This window comes from Anneissia japonica, unplaced genomic scaffold (genome assembly GCF_011630105.1).
Source record: "Anneissia japonica isolate Jap-2015-1 unplaced genomic scaffold, ASM1163010v1 scaffold737_len1565949_cov176, whole genome shotgun sequence".
Lineage (NCBI taxonomy): Eukaryota > Metazoa > Echinodermata > Crinoidea > Comatulida > Comatulidae > Anneissia > Anneissia japonica.
In genome coordinates this window covers 380,903-394,293 of record NW_022741618.1, presented here as the reverse complement: position 1 = coordinate 394,293, position 13,391 = coordinate 380,903, and the positions used below count along the sequence as shown (strand labels likewise).

At 29.7% G+C, this 13,391-nt stretch overlaps 1 protein-coding gene across 5 annotated transcripts in view; it reads right to left on the bottom strand.

Moving 5' to 3' along the window:
• The window catches only part of LOC117118860 (high-affinity choline transporter 1-like), a 47,449-nt gene that overhangs the window by 26,707 nt on the left and 7,351 nt on the right, over window positions 1-13,391 (bottom strand). Inside the window, exon 1 of one of the 5 annotated variants that reach the window (XM_033263600.1) lies at window positions 10,277-10,481. The exons of 3 other annotated variants lie outside the window; for them this stretch is intronic. The gene's annotated coding sequence lies outside the window, so the exon portion shown is untranslated. Of the gene's footprint in view, window positions 1-8,113; window positions 8,139-10,276; window positions 10,482-13,391 lie in introns of those variants that run through there. One more of the 5 variants, XM_033263601.1, reaches the window with a different exon arrangement.

Below are 13,391 nucleotides of genomic sequence, written 5' to 3'. Positions count from 1 at the left end.
AATTTTTTTGCATTATATGGCCGTATATATGTATATACATATATATTATGGTAATAACCATTAACAGCATATGACAATTGCATATAACTAGCTCTCACACGTTTTTGTTTTACAGTTACAGATCAGTTATTATTATTAATATGTATGTTAAAAAGCTAAAATAATGGAAAATGGCAGCCATTTTAAATTGTAATAGCTCAAAAATGTGTACAATATTTAGTTAACTGTTGTTGTCATTGTTATGAGTGAATTTCCAATTGAATACTGCATTTTAATGACATAAACTTACAGTATTAGTGAACATTTTAAGAAAAAATGGCGGCCATTTTGAAACTGCTGGCAACCCCCCCTTACGTATGAAAAAAAAAATGTTGCACATACTTTTTTGATTTATCAATCTCTACTCTACATCATATCCAATTTTTTTTAAATATAGCAAAAAAAAATGCAACTTCTGATATTGCTACATTTCGGACTATAAGCCAATTTCATTCCTTAGGCATACAGTAGTACAAGCTATGTTTTTAGAATTTGTCACTCCAGTAGCAAATTTTTTTTTTTTTAAATTATCATAAATCTTTAATTAAATAATTGATTATTTAATTGATTGCTTGATTGATGATATATGCTTTTTTTTTTTTTTTAGTTTTTCCACACACAAAATAACAATGAATTAAATAATATGTTGTTTTTTTTTTTTAAGAATCAAATTATACAATGAATAATGTACTTATAAAAGAAAAAAAACACTAGTTGCTTTAAAAAAAAAAATTCATAATGTGATATAAAATTATATTTCATAATTATAATAAAGTCATAAAATAGAAACACAAACAAAATTTGTGTGGATGAAGGTCAATTAAAGTTCAAAGAACAAACAGAGGTAAAATATAAGATGAATAAAAAATGTAAACATAATGTTAATTTTGCATGGTAAAACTAATCACATCCTACCAGATAAGATTAAAGTTTATTTCAGTTTACATAGTTCAACTAAATATCCAATTCTATCACTGATAAACAAAGTTATCATTTTACCTTGTTAAACCATTGAACTTACAATATATACCATTCGACTTTTAATCATCACATTCTATCAATCAGATATAAATCGATACATGGTTCAAAAATATTTATATTATCGTCACATTTACAATCACTGGTCCAAGCGAAGACCATAAAAACAAAAATTTGCCTAGAAAAAAACCACATCTTTGCATAATTTTATTACTAAGAAACTGTTTCTATTTACAACTAGGTTTAACGCAAAATTACTCTGAAATGCATATATGACCTCTGCCCTCAACCAATAAAATTTACACAAGGTAAAGTCTGAAAATCCACTTTCACAGAATCATAGCAAGCCCGTAGCCAAGGGGGTTCGAAAAACCCCCATCCCCTTTTCCAGTAATGCTCTTTTAAAATTACTAAAAAGTACCATTTGCAAGAAAGTTTTTGAAATTAACTCCAAATATTTAAAATTTGGCATTTTTATTGCAAATTCTGGACATCTGAGGTGTTATATTTTTTTAATTTATCCCAACCATGGTGGCTGATGTGGGACTCAAAGTGCCATTTTGTAAAAAATTAGAACCCCCCTTTAACAATCCTGCCTACGGGCTGCTATAGCACAAAGATTAAAGCTTCACCATCACTAATAAAATTGCAGACCTGGTTCGAGTCTTGGTATTGTCAAATTGTTCAAATTCAATTTTTATTTACTTCATAATTTCAAATATCAGTTCTCATATGTCAATGAGAAAAAGCCCGAAGTTTGGTCTTTTAAAGAGACATAGTAGGTAATTTTGTTTGAAATCATTCATCTATGAATAAAAATGATGATTAGGCCTACAAGAGTTTGCAACTGAATGACCTGCATTATCTTGCCTTTTTGATGACTAAGACAGCATGTATTAAGCACAAATCTCAACGTATATTAAACGAGCACATGAATCGGTTTATTTCAGAATTTCTGATTTACAGCTTCATTTGGAAATAAGAAATTGCTTTTGTGAATGAACTTTGTGAGTATCACAATCTGTAAACGCTCAAGCACGACATAAAAAATGTAATTACACTGTAATAGTAATGTTGTTATTCATGTTTTCATTTTTTTAATATTTCCTTCTCATCTTTTTTGTTTTGCGTCATTCCAACCTCACCTCACACCAAATGCAGAACATGTTTCTTTTTGTACTACATTGTTTTTGTCTTATAAGTTTTATTACGAGTGTGTCAAATGCATTTTCAATGTTAATATGTTAAATTTACAATAAATAAATAAATTTGCAATATAAAGTTAAAGACATAAATATAAAATATAATATACTTGTAGATTTCATCATCTTTTTTATTCTTATTTGTAGAGATGAATTTGGTTAAATTTCAACATCTTTTTTTAAAAAAGATTTTTAAAATTCCAAAATACAAAATAAGGATTGATTAATGGATGGATCTATTTAGTTACATCGATAGATTTGCTGTATTATTTTATGGACATTTCTACTATGGTAATTGAGCTTTTATCATGAATAAAAAATATAAATTTATATATTTGTAAAGATGAATTTGGTTAAATTTCAACATCTTATTTATCTTCATACTTTATTTGTAGAGATAAATTTGGTTAAATATCAACATCATTTTTATCTTTTAATCAATAAAAAATTATGATACTGTAGACAGACATACAGTAGGCAAGTTCAATTGATTTACTTTATTATTTTGTCTTTACTACAGTAGTGTAATTCAGCTTTTATCATGAAGCAAAAGTGCACTTTAATTATACATAATCAAAAACAATAATAACTACAATTTATCCATTCAAACAAATGGGTATTCACCAGTTGTCAAATCACAGCTACAGTTAATAGTTTAACATGAAATAACTTAACTCCATTATTTGACTGTACATACAATTTATTTTAATTCAAATGACTTTAGCTTGTCTCCTGTAGGAATACTGTAAATGTTTAGAGAAAATCTTCAAAATCCTAATCAAGATTAATTTAGGTTTTAATTAAAATTCAGGACTAATTTAACTGTCTTCAAAATAGATGCACCATTGAACGTTGGTGATACTAAATGGTAGATCTAAATTTTGTGAAAATATCAACGCGAAATTGTAGAGATTATAAGAATCGCTTCAAATATGATCAGCACCGAATGGTATCCATAGTTCAAGAAAATGGAACCAGAGTAAGCACGTTCCTCTTAATTCCACTTAGGATGCAATTACCAGTTATAATATGCTATACAATTTTACAGTTGATCCTTCCTTGGTTTATAACTCTATTAATATAAACATTACTGTTACCTGCTTGTCCAAAGAGATGGCATCGAACAGTGCTGTGTCGCTTTGATTTTAATATATTTGACATAATTTAAGCACATCGGTCGTATATTGCCAATAGCAAATTTCGCTGTTGTATGTTGCAATCTCTTTCTCTATACACATTAGATGTATATACATACATTATATCTATTAGATATATATATATATATATTTATATGTATATACTGTATATATATATTAGACGTGTATATATATATCTCTAATATATCATTATATATAAATGTTTTTCCTACACAGAGCCATTACATTACATTTGTTCGTTATGCCATCACAAGGATGAAGACATGCAACATTTTCTTTCATGTACTACTCGCAATGCTATTCGCACTGATATTTATTATGAAATCTAAAACTCACTAGTTGGCAATGAATAATGGTCCTAAATGTTTTTTGATTGCTTGTAATATTGTGTGTTTCTGTCCAATTTTATTAAATATTAAACCAAAACTTAACATTTTGAGCATTTTAACAGTCTTTTAGCATTTGTTTTACCTTTCTTAAAATAAATGTTAATTGATCCAGCAAATCTTGATTTTTAAGTGGTCTTATCTGTTTAATGTTTGTAAATGTCTTGTATTGAACGCACCTCAGTTATGTGATGAGGAGCCACTGTTACAAAAGCGCAGCTTCAATAAATTATCATTATTATTATTATTATTACTACAAATTGCAAATTGCAAGTTTATTGCTGCAAAGTACAACTGCATATAAATGTTCTTCGAACAAAATTATTTAGGCCTATGCGAGTCAAGTGAAAATAATCAATAATAAAAAATTTTTGTCAAAAAAACAAAATCGTTGTCATACTCAGTCAACACGTGAACCAGCTGGCGACTTACGTACAATTAGTAATAAACTAACAAATCAGGTTACTTAATAATAACTCAATCGTACAATACCATAAATCATGTATTTAATTTCTCATAAAAAAATATTCTGAAGTTATAGTATTCATATGAGGCATGCCATCCCAAAATCAGCGGACTGTCGTTAATTGTGAAACGGAGTAATTAGCATACGATCTACTGTGGCAGTGGCAGTATGCAGTAAGCTGTAATACTTTTACTCGTAACTTTGGCAAGTTGATTCCAGTAAATGACCCAGCATTTTAAAGCTAATAATGTGGAGAATAATAAAAAAAAAATTTTTTCTTGGTCACTAATGCTGCTTTTTGGATTTTTGTTTTTCTCTGTTCTTTGAATCACCTCCATCTTTCTGCTTTTTCTTTATGTTCACCTTACCTTTTGTTTACTTAGACATGGCACTTAGAGACCATGTTTATTTGCACCTTATAAATCAAACTATTATTATTTTTATTTATTTTTATTATTATTATTATTATTATTTATTATAATTATTCTTATTGTTATTGCTATAACTTTACAATATTCTTTTATACGGTAAATAGAGGGCATTTAGAAGTGTGGCTTTATTTATATGTCAATTGTATGAAAATCCATTCTGACATTTATTGAAGTTGCTTTTTTCTCCTCCTCTAACATCTACTATATTGCATATGTGGATTAAAACAGAATAAATTATTATTTTATTGATACGCTCAAACAAAATATCAATTAGGAATTTATCGTTGAAATACTTATGATTACTTAACAGAAGTATTACTGCTCATGTCATTGCGCATTTAGCCATTCAGGTATATAATAAGAAACTTAATGATAAGCGATATGCTGTGTAATTTGCTCACTTGAAAAATCAATGGAGAATTTGTGACACGCTCATTGAGAGGAAGGATCAGAAATTGTAGTTAATTGATTGATATTCATTATTGATCCATTTGTCAAGGTACATTAGTGGCTTGACAACTAGACTAGAATTTAATGTTTAATCTTGTACATTCACTTTCATCCTAATTATTTTACTTTATTTGAATCCTGACTATTATCATTCTTCAATGATTAATTTGTCAAGTTATAGAATATGTTTGATAATTGTATAGCAATTGAGAATTTCTAATTTAGCTCAAAATATGTTAAAATACTAAATGTGATAAAATATATTTTAAAGAAATATAGGGTAATAAAAGGCTAAATCAAAACATTATATTACTATTTACAAATGATTTAAAAAATTATAACCTTCCAATAAAGACGCTCAGCCCAATTCTACAGCAGAATTTAAACCATTTTATTTGGCATTATTCAGCAAAAATGGGAACACATAAAACTGTAATTAATTTTCTTCTGAGTTTTAGCTGTGAAAATCCTTAACTTGTAGTTGTAATTATTCAGTTATTTTAATTCATTTTTAATTCAATTTTAGTTCATGTCTTAAAAAATTTCACTTTTAGGTTTGTTATATAATGATAATAATTATATATGTGTAATTTACTTTTCCCAATTTTTCGTGGTTAATCATCGTTTTGATTGCAACCTTGCTACCACTAGTTTATGTGTTCCTAAACATTTTCTGAGATGAGTTAATTTATTCTCTGTCCCTTTCAGTAGTCAATAATGTACAGAAAGGATTTATTTGTACATTAAGTAAATATTATAATTACTGTATTAATTTTGATAACAGTATTGATATCTCTTTGACTCCTTTCCTAATTTGTATTCTTAATGTTAGGCTACTTTAATTGTTGTTTGTATCCATTTGCTGTTTTCCCCATCCTTTAAGTGGTGGGTTTGTACTCGCTGTTGGTGAGGAGTTGAAATAAAATAAAATTGCTATTAATTTCAATTACTAGATGAAAGATGACTGATTGAGTTTGAAAACTAATTCTAGAAAATTTTATAAGCATCTAGATACAAAGAATATGGTATATCAGTGGCCTTATATACATAATTTGTTATTATAATACGGTAGCTGAAGGATACATTTGCCTGCTCTATTCATTAAAAAAATGGTGAGGAGTTGAAATAAAATAAAATTGCTATTAATTTCAATTACTACTTGATGAAAAATGATTTTGAAAGCTATTTCTAGAAAATTTTAGAATTTATCAGTGGCCTTATATACATAATTTGTTATTATAATACGGTAGTTGAAGGACATATTTGCCTGCTCTATTTATAAAAAATATGGTTTTTAATACTTTAAAATATTATTATTATTATTATAAATTATTATTATTATTATTATTATTATTATTATTATATTACAGGAAATCACCCAAAATAAGGCTAAGAGACACTCTTCGAATAAAATGAAGAGATCAGTGAAGCAACAGAAAAGGAATTCACTAAAGGGAGGTCATAAACGTGAGGAAAACAATCAGCAAGTAGTGAGTGAATTTGTGAGACTTGGATGTGAACCAGGTTTCATGTGTAAACTACTTAAAAGGGGGAAGCAATTTAGTCAGGCCGGACGAACATGCCAAAAACATACCAAAACCAGTATAGGCCTATATTGACTGCAGTAAAAAACTGACAACTAATGTTCAGTTAAATTGTTGACATGATCAAGCATGAATCAATGCAAGTATGGAATGCTCTAAACTTGAATCTTCCTATTAAAATAGCAAAGTCCAAGCATTTCAATTACTGATTTTCCAAATCTCACAAATACTCGCATAATCTCACATAATGCTAAGTATGCGTAGTTTGATGTTAATCAAGTGCAAAACAGAAAGAATCTACAAGGGCCATATATAGGCTATCAACTCGCAGTTAGAATAATTTTAGAAACACAGTAAATTCCTCTTGTATTGCAAGCTTTGAGCATTTGTGTTATTCAACTTTAGTCATGGCATACTTTGATGTGTTTACTTAAGAGTCCACACTGTTTTTAGTTCCATGTTGATTAATTTAAGTTAATGAGCCAATGTCTTAACCAAGGACATATTATTGCTTGTTTTCAAAACTTTCACTTGAACCTAAGTCCAATCCATTAGCGTTGCACTAACTCGCAGTCTGTTCACTTTAAACTATTTGTTTCCGTGATGAATTTCTTTTCTTTGCATTATCGGCAGTGGCGGATCCAGTAATTTGAAATGGAGGAGGCCAAGAGAGGGTCTTTTCACAGACAAAGTGTCCACCCACCTTAGCTGAGGTACAAAAAATTATGATTACGGTGCCTCTAGATGGCTGGAAATGGCACTCTCAATTTTGATATAATTTTTTTTTTCTTCACTTTTTTTTATAATTTTTAAAAATTTAGTGGGAGGGGGAGAGGCTGGGCTCCCTTATAAATCTGCCACTGATTTGATTAATGTGTTAGATTTAAATTGCCATGAGATAGCCAGCTATATAATGCTACATAGGCCTAATTATATTACTATGTACTAGTGCAACATAAATATACTCTACTACACTAATTACTGTACGTAACAAAATATCATATACTGTACCCAACCATAAGCCACCTATGGAATATTGGGCAGACCACACATAGTTGTCCGTCACAACACTATTCTGTTTTGTTACCCAAACTGAATGACAATTTAAGTTTGAATAGTAAAGTACCTAATAATGTATGTTACAATTTATAAAGAATTATTTGTCTTTTATATTTATCATCATCAGAGACAAACTTATTTGATTCTTTTAAATGAGCTATTTTGTTTAATTTTTTTTCTCCATATTATAGGACAGAAGAAGGGAGTTGAAAACCAAATGAGATAGCCGGTAGTTTGGATATAGAAAGCTAATTACCAATGAAAAATTAATCATAAATATTGCTGGTTTATGAGAAGAATAAATCTTTTACAAAAGATAAAATATGGCAACTGTTATTTTCAACCTAGGAAGAAAGCCTAATAATAGGCTGTTGTTTCGCCCACCCGTCTGTAAAACTCACCTTATGAATCCCGACAGAGTAAAACGATAGCGGTACTTCACTTCCACAAAGGTTTCTACCAAATCTTATACCTTAGAAAAACAGGAACAGTAAAACCAACCTAGTTTCAATGATATCAAATTAAAAACACCAAACACAATACAGTTTGGAAGAGCATATTCTGCTATAGAACTTTTTGACCTATCGTATTGTCTTGAACAAAGTGTGCATACTTACGTTAGCATCGAACTGGAAACGGAACTCTCTTCTCAAACTTAGATCCGGAATATGGCTTATTATTGCTTATGTTTTCCACTTTACGTACAAGGATAAAACTAAAAGCCTCTTTAACAGCAGGAATATCCTTTCTATTGCATTAATGTCTTGTACACAATAATTATATGCCAGTGTCATCTACCGCATTATGCTACCATTCAAACATTTTAATCTAAATTCATTACATTATCCCCATACCCACATGGAAAATCATTACATCAGAACATTAATCATCCTAATCACGTCTAAATTCTTGGGTAGTCTCGGATCCAGGGAATTTGAAATAGAGGGGGAACAGGGAGGAACATTTTCAGATTGAGGTGAACCATTCTCAAAAATGGCTATACAGTAACTTTGAAATTTGAATATAATTTTCTTTTTTCATACATTTTTTCTTCAAATTTTCAAGAATGGGGTGGGGGGAGGGAGAGAGGATGGCTGAGCACCTTTGAATCAGCATACAGTATGATGGGGCCAATTGAGGTTTTGTTGTAAAACATTTTCTTCTGATAGGATTCCATCACACTGCAATTTTGTTTATTACATCTGTTCAATTTTGTTTGATTCTTACTTTCATTCTCTCGGAGCAAGTACCAAATACAAAGGCTATCAGTAAGTTGCTAAGGAACAGTTTGAGAAAATTAAGAGCCCACTCAGGAAGCCTATGTATACATGTAGCTGACATTAACCCATTTGAATTATAGGACAAAGTTGCACTAATTCGTTCAGGTAATAGAAGACAGATTTCCCTGAAGAACAATTTGTATGGTGTTAAATACATTAATAAAAATATACCTTAAAAATACACATTTTGTGATGGCAATCTACCAAGGTTTATCTCTGGCAATGAATTAAAAATAGAAAATATTAAAGAAAAAAAATCAAAGATTTGCTGCAAATAAGGTATATCGTTGAATCAGTACATTTAATTTGAATAAAATTAGAATTTTATTCTCATCATTAAAAGGCAAGTAACTTAGTGGTGGCAGTAATGCTTTAAAAGCATTTACGACATTAAAATATTGGTTTTTTTTTACTGAAGTTCAATTGTTGTTTGTCTAGGAATAAGGAGACCACATACTGTCTGCGAGTAAATTTACTATTATTGATTTTGTTGTATTCATTGTATTAAATAGTTGAGCACACTATCAAATCAATAAATTAATAAATATCAAGTACAGATAAATTCCACTTGAGGAGTAAAGTAGATATACTAAAACCAATAACACAAATAGGTTTTGAGTTAAGCATACACTGTTTTCTGGCTAACTAAAATTGTTACTGATATGCCTCAAAATGGAATTTGTTCAAATAAATTTTGGCAGAATAAAATACAAACCAGCCTGGAAATAACAAAAGTGAAAAAAACTTGTTTTACCGGAACTAATCCTCCAAGTTATTGTTACAGAGTTAACTTTTTCTAAACATTTGCTGCATTATAAATGCTTTACTAAAATTATTATTACTGTGACTGTATACATGAAGTGAACTCCAATTCTGCTTGGTTAGCCAAACAGAACACAAATATGAACTAGTCTGTAACAGAAGTGTTACTACCAAAAACATGTCTGGTTTCTGTGGACGTTTAGCATGCAATGCTAAAATTATTACTGTGTACTATCTTAATATATTTTCTCATACACAAAATTTTAAAAATCCAATAATAAAATAATAATAATCTTAATAAATAATAATATTATAATAATATATAATAATGAATGTTTTACTTTTGTTTTTATGCCTTTTATACAATGCTGTAAACATCTTTTTTCACAATTCAGATTTTGAAACTGCAATGAAATTCTGTTATACTGTTACTTTGTTTTATGATGATTATGAATAAAGATACCATGATATATTAAATCATAATAATATCAGTGATAGAAGAAAAATGAAAAATAAACTTACCTATCTGAAGTAGGTGTCAATTGTACGCTTCCACTATTTGAAATCTAATCCAAAATTATTTTAAGCATAATCGATAATTGTTATATATCACACAATTGCCACCTGCAGATACTATGTTGAGTTGAACAATCTATGCATCATTCAAAGTAAATGTTTTACCTAAATAGATTTCAAATTTACAATTATGCTGTACTAAAACAAATGAGCAAACACAAACCTTGTCTGAAGGCAGTTAACGAGAGAAGTGGGAACTTCGTCTAAACACTTGGTTTGTCACGATTTACGTCACAAGATTGAATTTGGCAAACAAAATTGATTTTGCCTTCAAGACTATGGATGAAGCAATCAGGATACAGTGCCGATTGGATCGGATCAATTATTGGTTTTAACTAATGGAACCGCTCACTATTGTAACGACTTGGTTTCACTAAAGGAGAATAAGCACCTCCTATGGATAACAACATCCACATACGTTAGTACGAGCGTAATTAACGGTGTCTCTAAAAAGGTTGGATTATGCTGATGTGATAGTAATACCATTACAGTTACATAATAAATGTTATGAACATAATGATATATAAGTGACATAGGTTAAAGCTGTATATTGTCGGTTAAGATGCTTGCCATCAAATACCAGGAGTTCTAGGTTCAAATCCTGCAAACTACCTCAAATTGTTTTAATGACTAGAAAAAGCTCCACTCCCTACAGTTTGTCTCTTATTGTTACAGAGTACCACAAAATTGATTCAATTCTGAAGTGGCAAGTGGCTGGTTGTTTGAATGAGAAGGAAATTTATGGTAAGCTTTATAATGCCAGTAACAAATACCGTCGTGCTATCTGGTAAATTTGCGAGTGTATTTGCCGACGTTGGATGTAAAAGAAATGTTGTTTAAATCAAGAATATTTAACAGATGATGATAATAACAGATGCAAATGATTTATGTTTAAAGCCAAATAACTAGAAAGTATATTATTTTAGCTAAAGTTTAATTCATCCTAAATTTACAAATTCTAAATTGTAACAATTTAAATATTCTCGCTGTGGTTGTAAATTTGACAGGAAGTTGTGGCACATTATCTACGTTAAAACGAGCACTGAATTCCTCCTAATCCGATATTAATTTTGTTTGGCAAGAGCCCATGACAATTGTGATGTATAAACACCTACACAAAACCTAGACTACGTAGATATTTCATTACCACTCCCACTTAAATATCGAAAAACAAACTTCGGCTGTGTTGTTCATGTAAACATGCGCTTTTATGATAAGTGTAGGATATGAGAACGGCAATCGAGTTAAAGATGTTGATATAGAGTGCGTTTTCAAAGAAAGCATGTTTATGCAAAAAGAATACTGTAATTATATGACAAGAGAACTCAAATTCATAAAGTCGTTAACATTCGGCATAAATGAAGACGTCCGTATGATGACGTAATTAGGAAGTAAATTGCATTCAAGATCCCTACATGTAATTGAATCACGCAGCACGGACTAATGCAGATTTTGTTTTATCCAGCGAGAGGCTACAGATCCATATTACTGTGACTTTACATTTAAGCGAGTTAAATAAGGTGACTGACTTTCATATTTAGAGAAATTCATCTTTCCCATAAAGTTTGAAAGATAAAAAATTCTATCATCTTTTGCACTCCTTGGATTAACAATAATGCTGCTTTTGTTTTCTTCGCTCTTCCTCTTCTGTTTCTCTGGCAATCAAAGAAGCCTGAATCAGTGATCTTTACATGGTTATTGTTTGCTACAAATTAAAAAAAAAACCAAAAAAAAACGATTTGTCACTTAAGTATTAGCACTTGTTAAAGCATGACTGACCAATACATAATAACTATTTGTGTTTGAAATTTATATACAAAAAAAAAAAAAAAAATAATATAATTTGTTATGGTTGAATAGAAGGTAATGGTTCTTAAAATTATAATGTTCAGTTGAATGATTACATAGTGGAAATTTTCTTAAAGCGATTTTGTACGGTACAATGAGAGAGCAGGGACAAGGCTAACATAACAGTATCCATTATGTGTACACTGAACTATCTCTGGTCTCTGGTTAAGTTCCATTCTAAAAAATTCAAGTTTGATGTAAGTGCACACAGCCTTTTAGAAGAGAAATTTAAGCCATTTTCTTACACAAGTAAACCTTGGTACTTTTACCAAGTAGATTATTTTTGTAGTTACTGTAAATATCTGTAAATCGGTGAAAACTACTTCTTTTTTTTTTCGATCTGCTTCTAGTTGGAACCTAAAAATTTTGATCCTTTCAAATGATCAATTCAAAATTTTATGATTTTTTGTGGTAATTTCTTGTCTTTTTAACTGATTATAGTACATCATCAATTCCTGAAGCTGACCCAATAAAGGTTGAAACATTGAATCATGGCCTCCCTCTATATATTCGGAGTAACATTCTTTACAATCATTAGAGTTAGTTCTATTATTTATTCACTCAAAAAGAGCTTTTCCACAATGACATTTTGGAGCTATGCAACAAAACCTTCTTTTTAATATTGCTGTATTTAATTTATCTTCTCGTACTGTACTCTATCATTTCAATGTGAGCGCTTTTTGTTATTTTTCATCATACACAATACTTATAGTATGTTGCTGTTATATTGACATTTCGGAGCTATGCAACAAAACCTTCTTTTTAATATTGCTGTATTTAATTTATCTTCTCGTACTGTACTCTATCATTTCAATGTGTTTTGTTATTTCTCATCATACACAATATTTATAGTATGTTGCTGTTATATTGTTGTTATGTTTATATGAGTACACCTGTATGTTATTACATACAGACATGAACATTCCTTTGCCTGACATTTTGGTACCTTCGAGTAGGATGCATTCATAATGTCATTGAAGGTTTGTCTTGAATTGACCAAGAAAAACAACAAGAGACCAATTTTCCTTTTATAGAAAAGAATACTTGAAAATCATTATACAACTTAAATCCTTAAGGACCAAGCAATCAATAAATGAGATTGTCCTTGCAACAAATCAAGAAAATTTACAAATCTAATCAAGGCACTTTGGACACTAATTGCTTTTCATATAAATGTCAAGTAATACACAGGACTATACAGAACTATGTATCC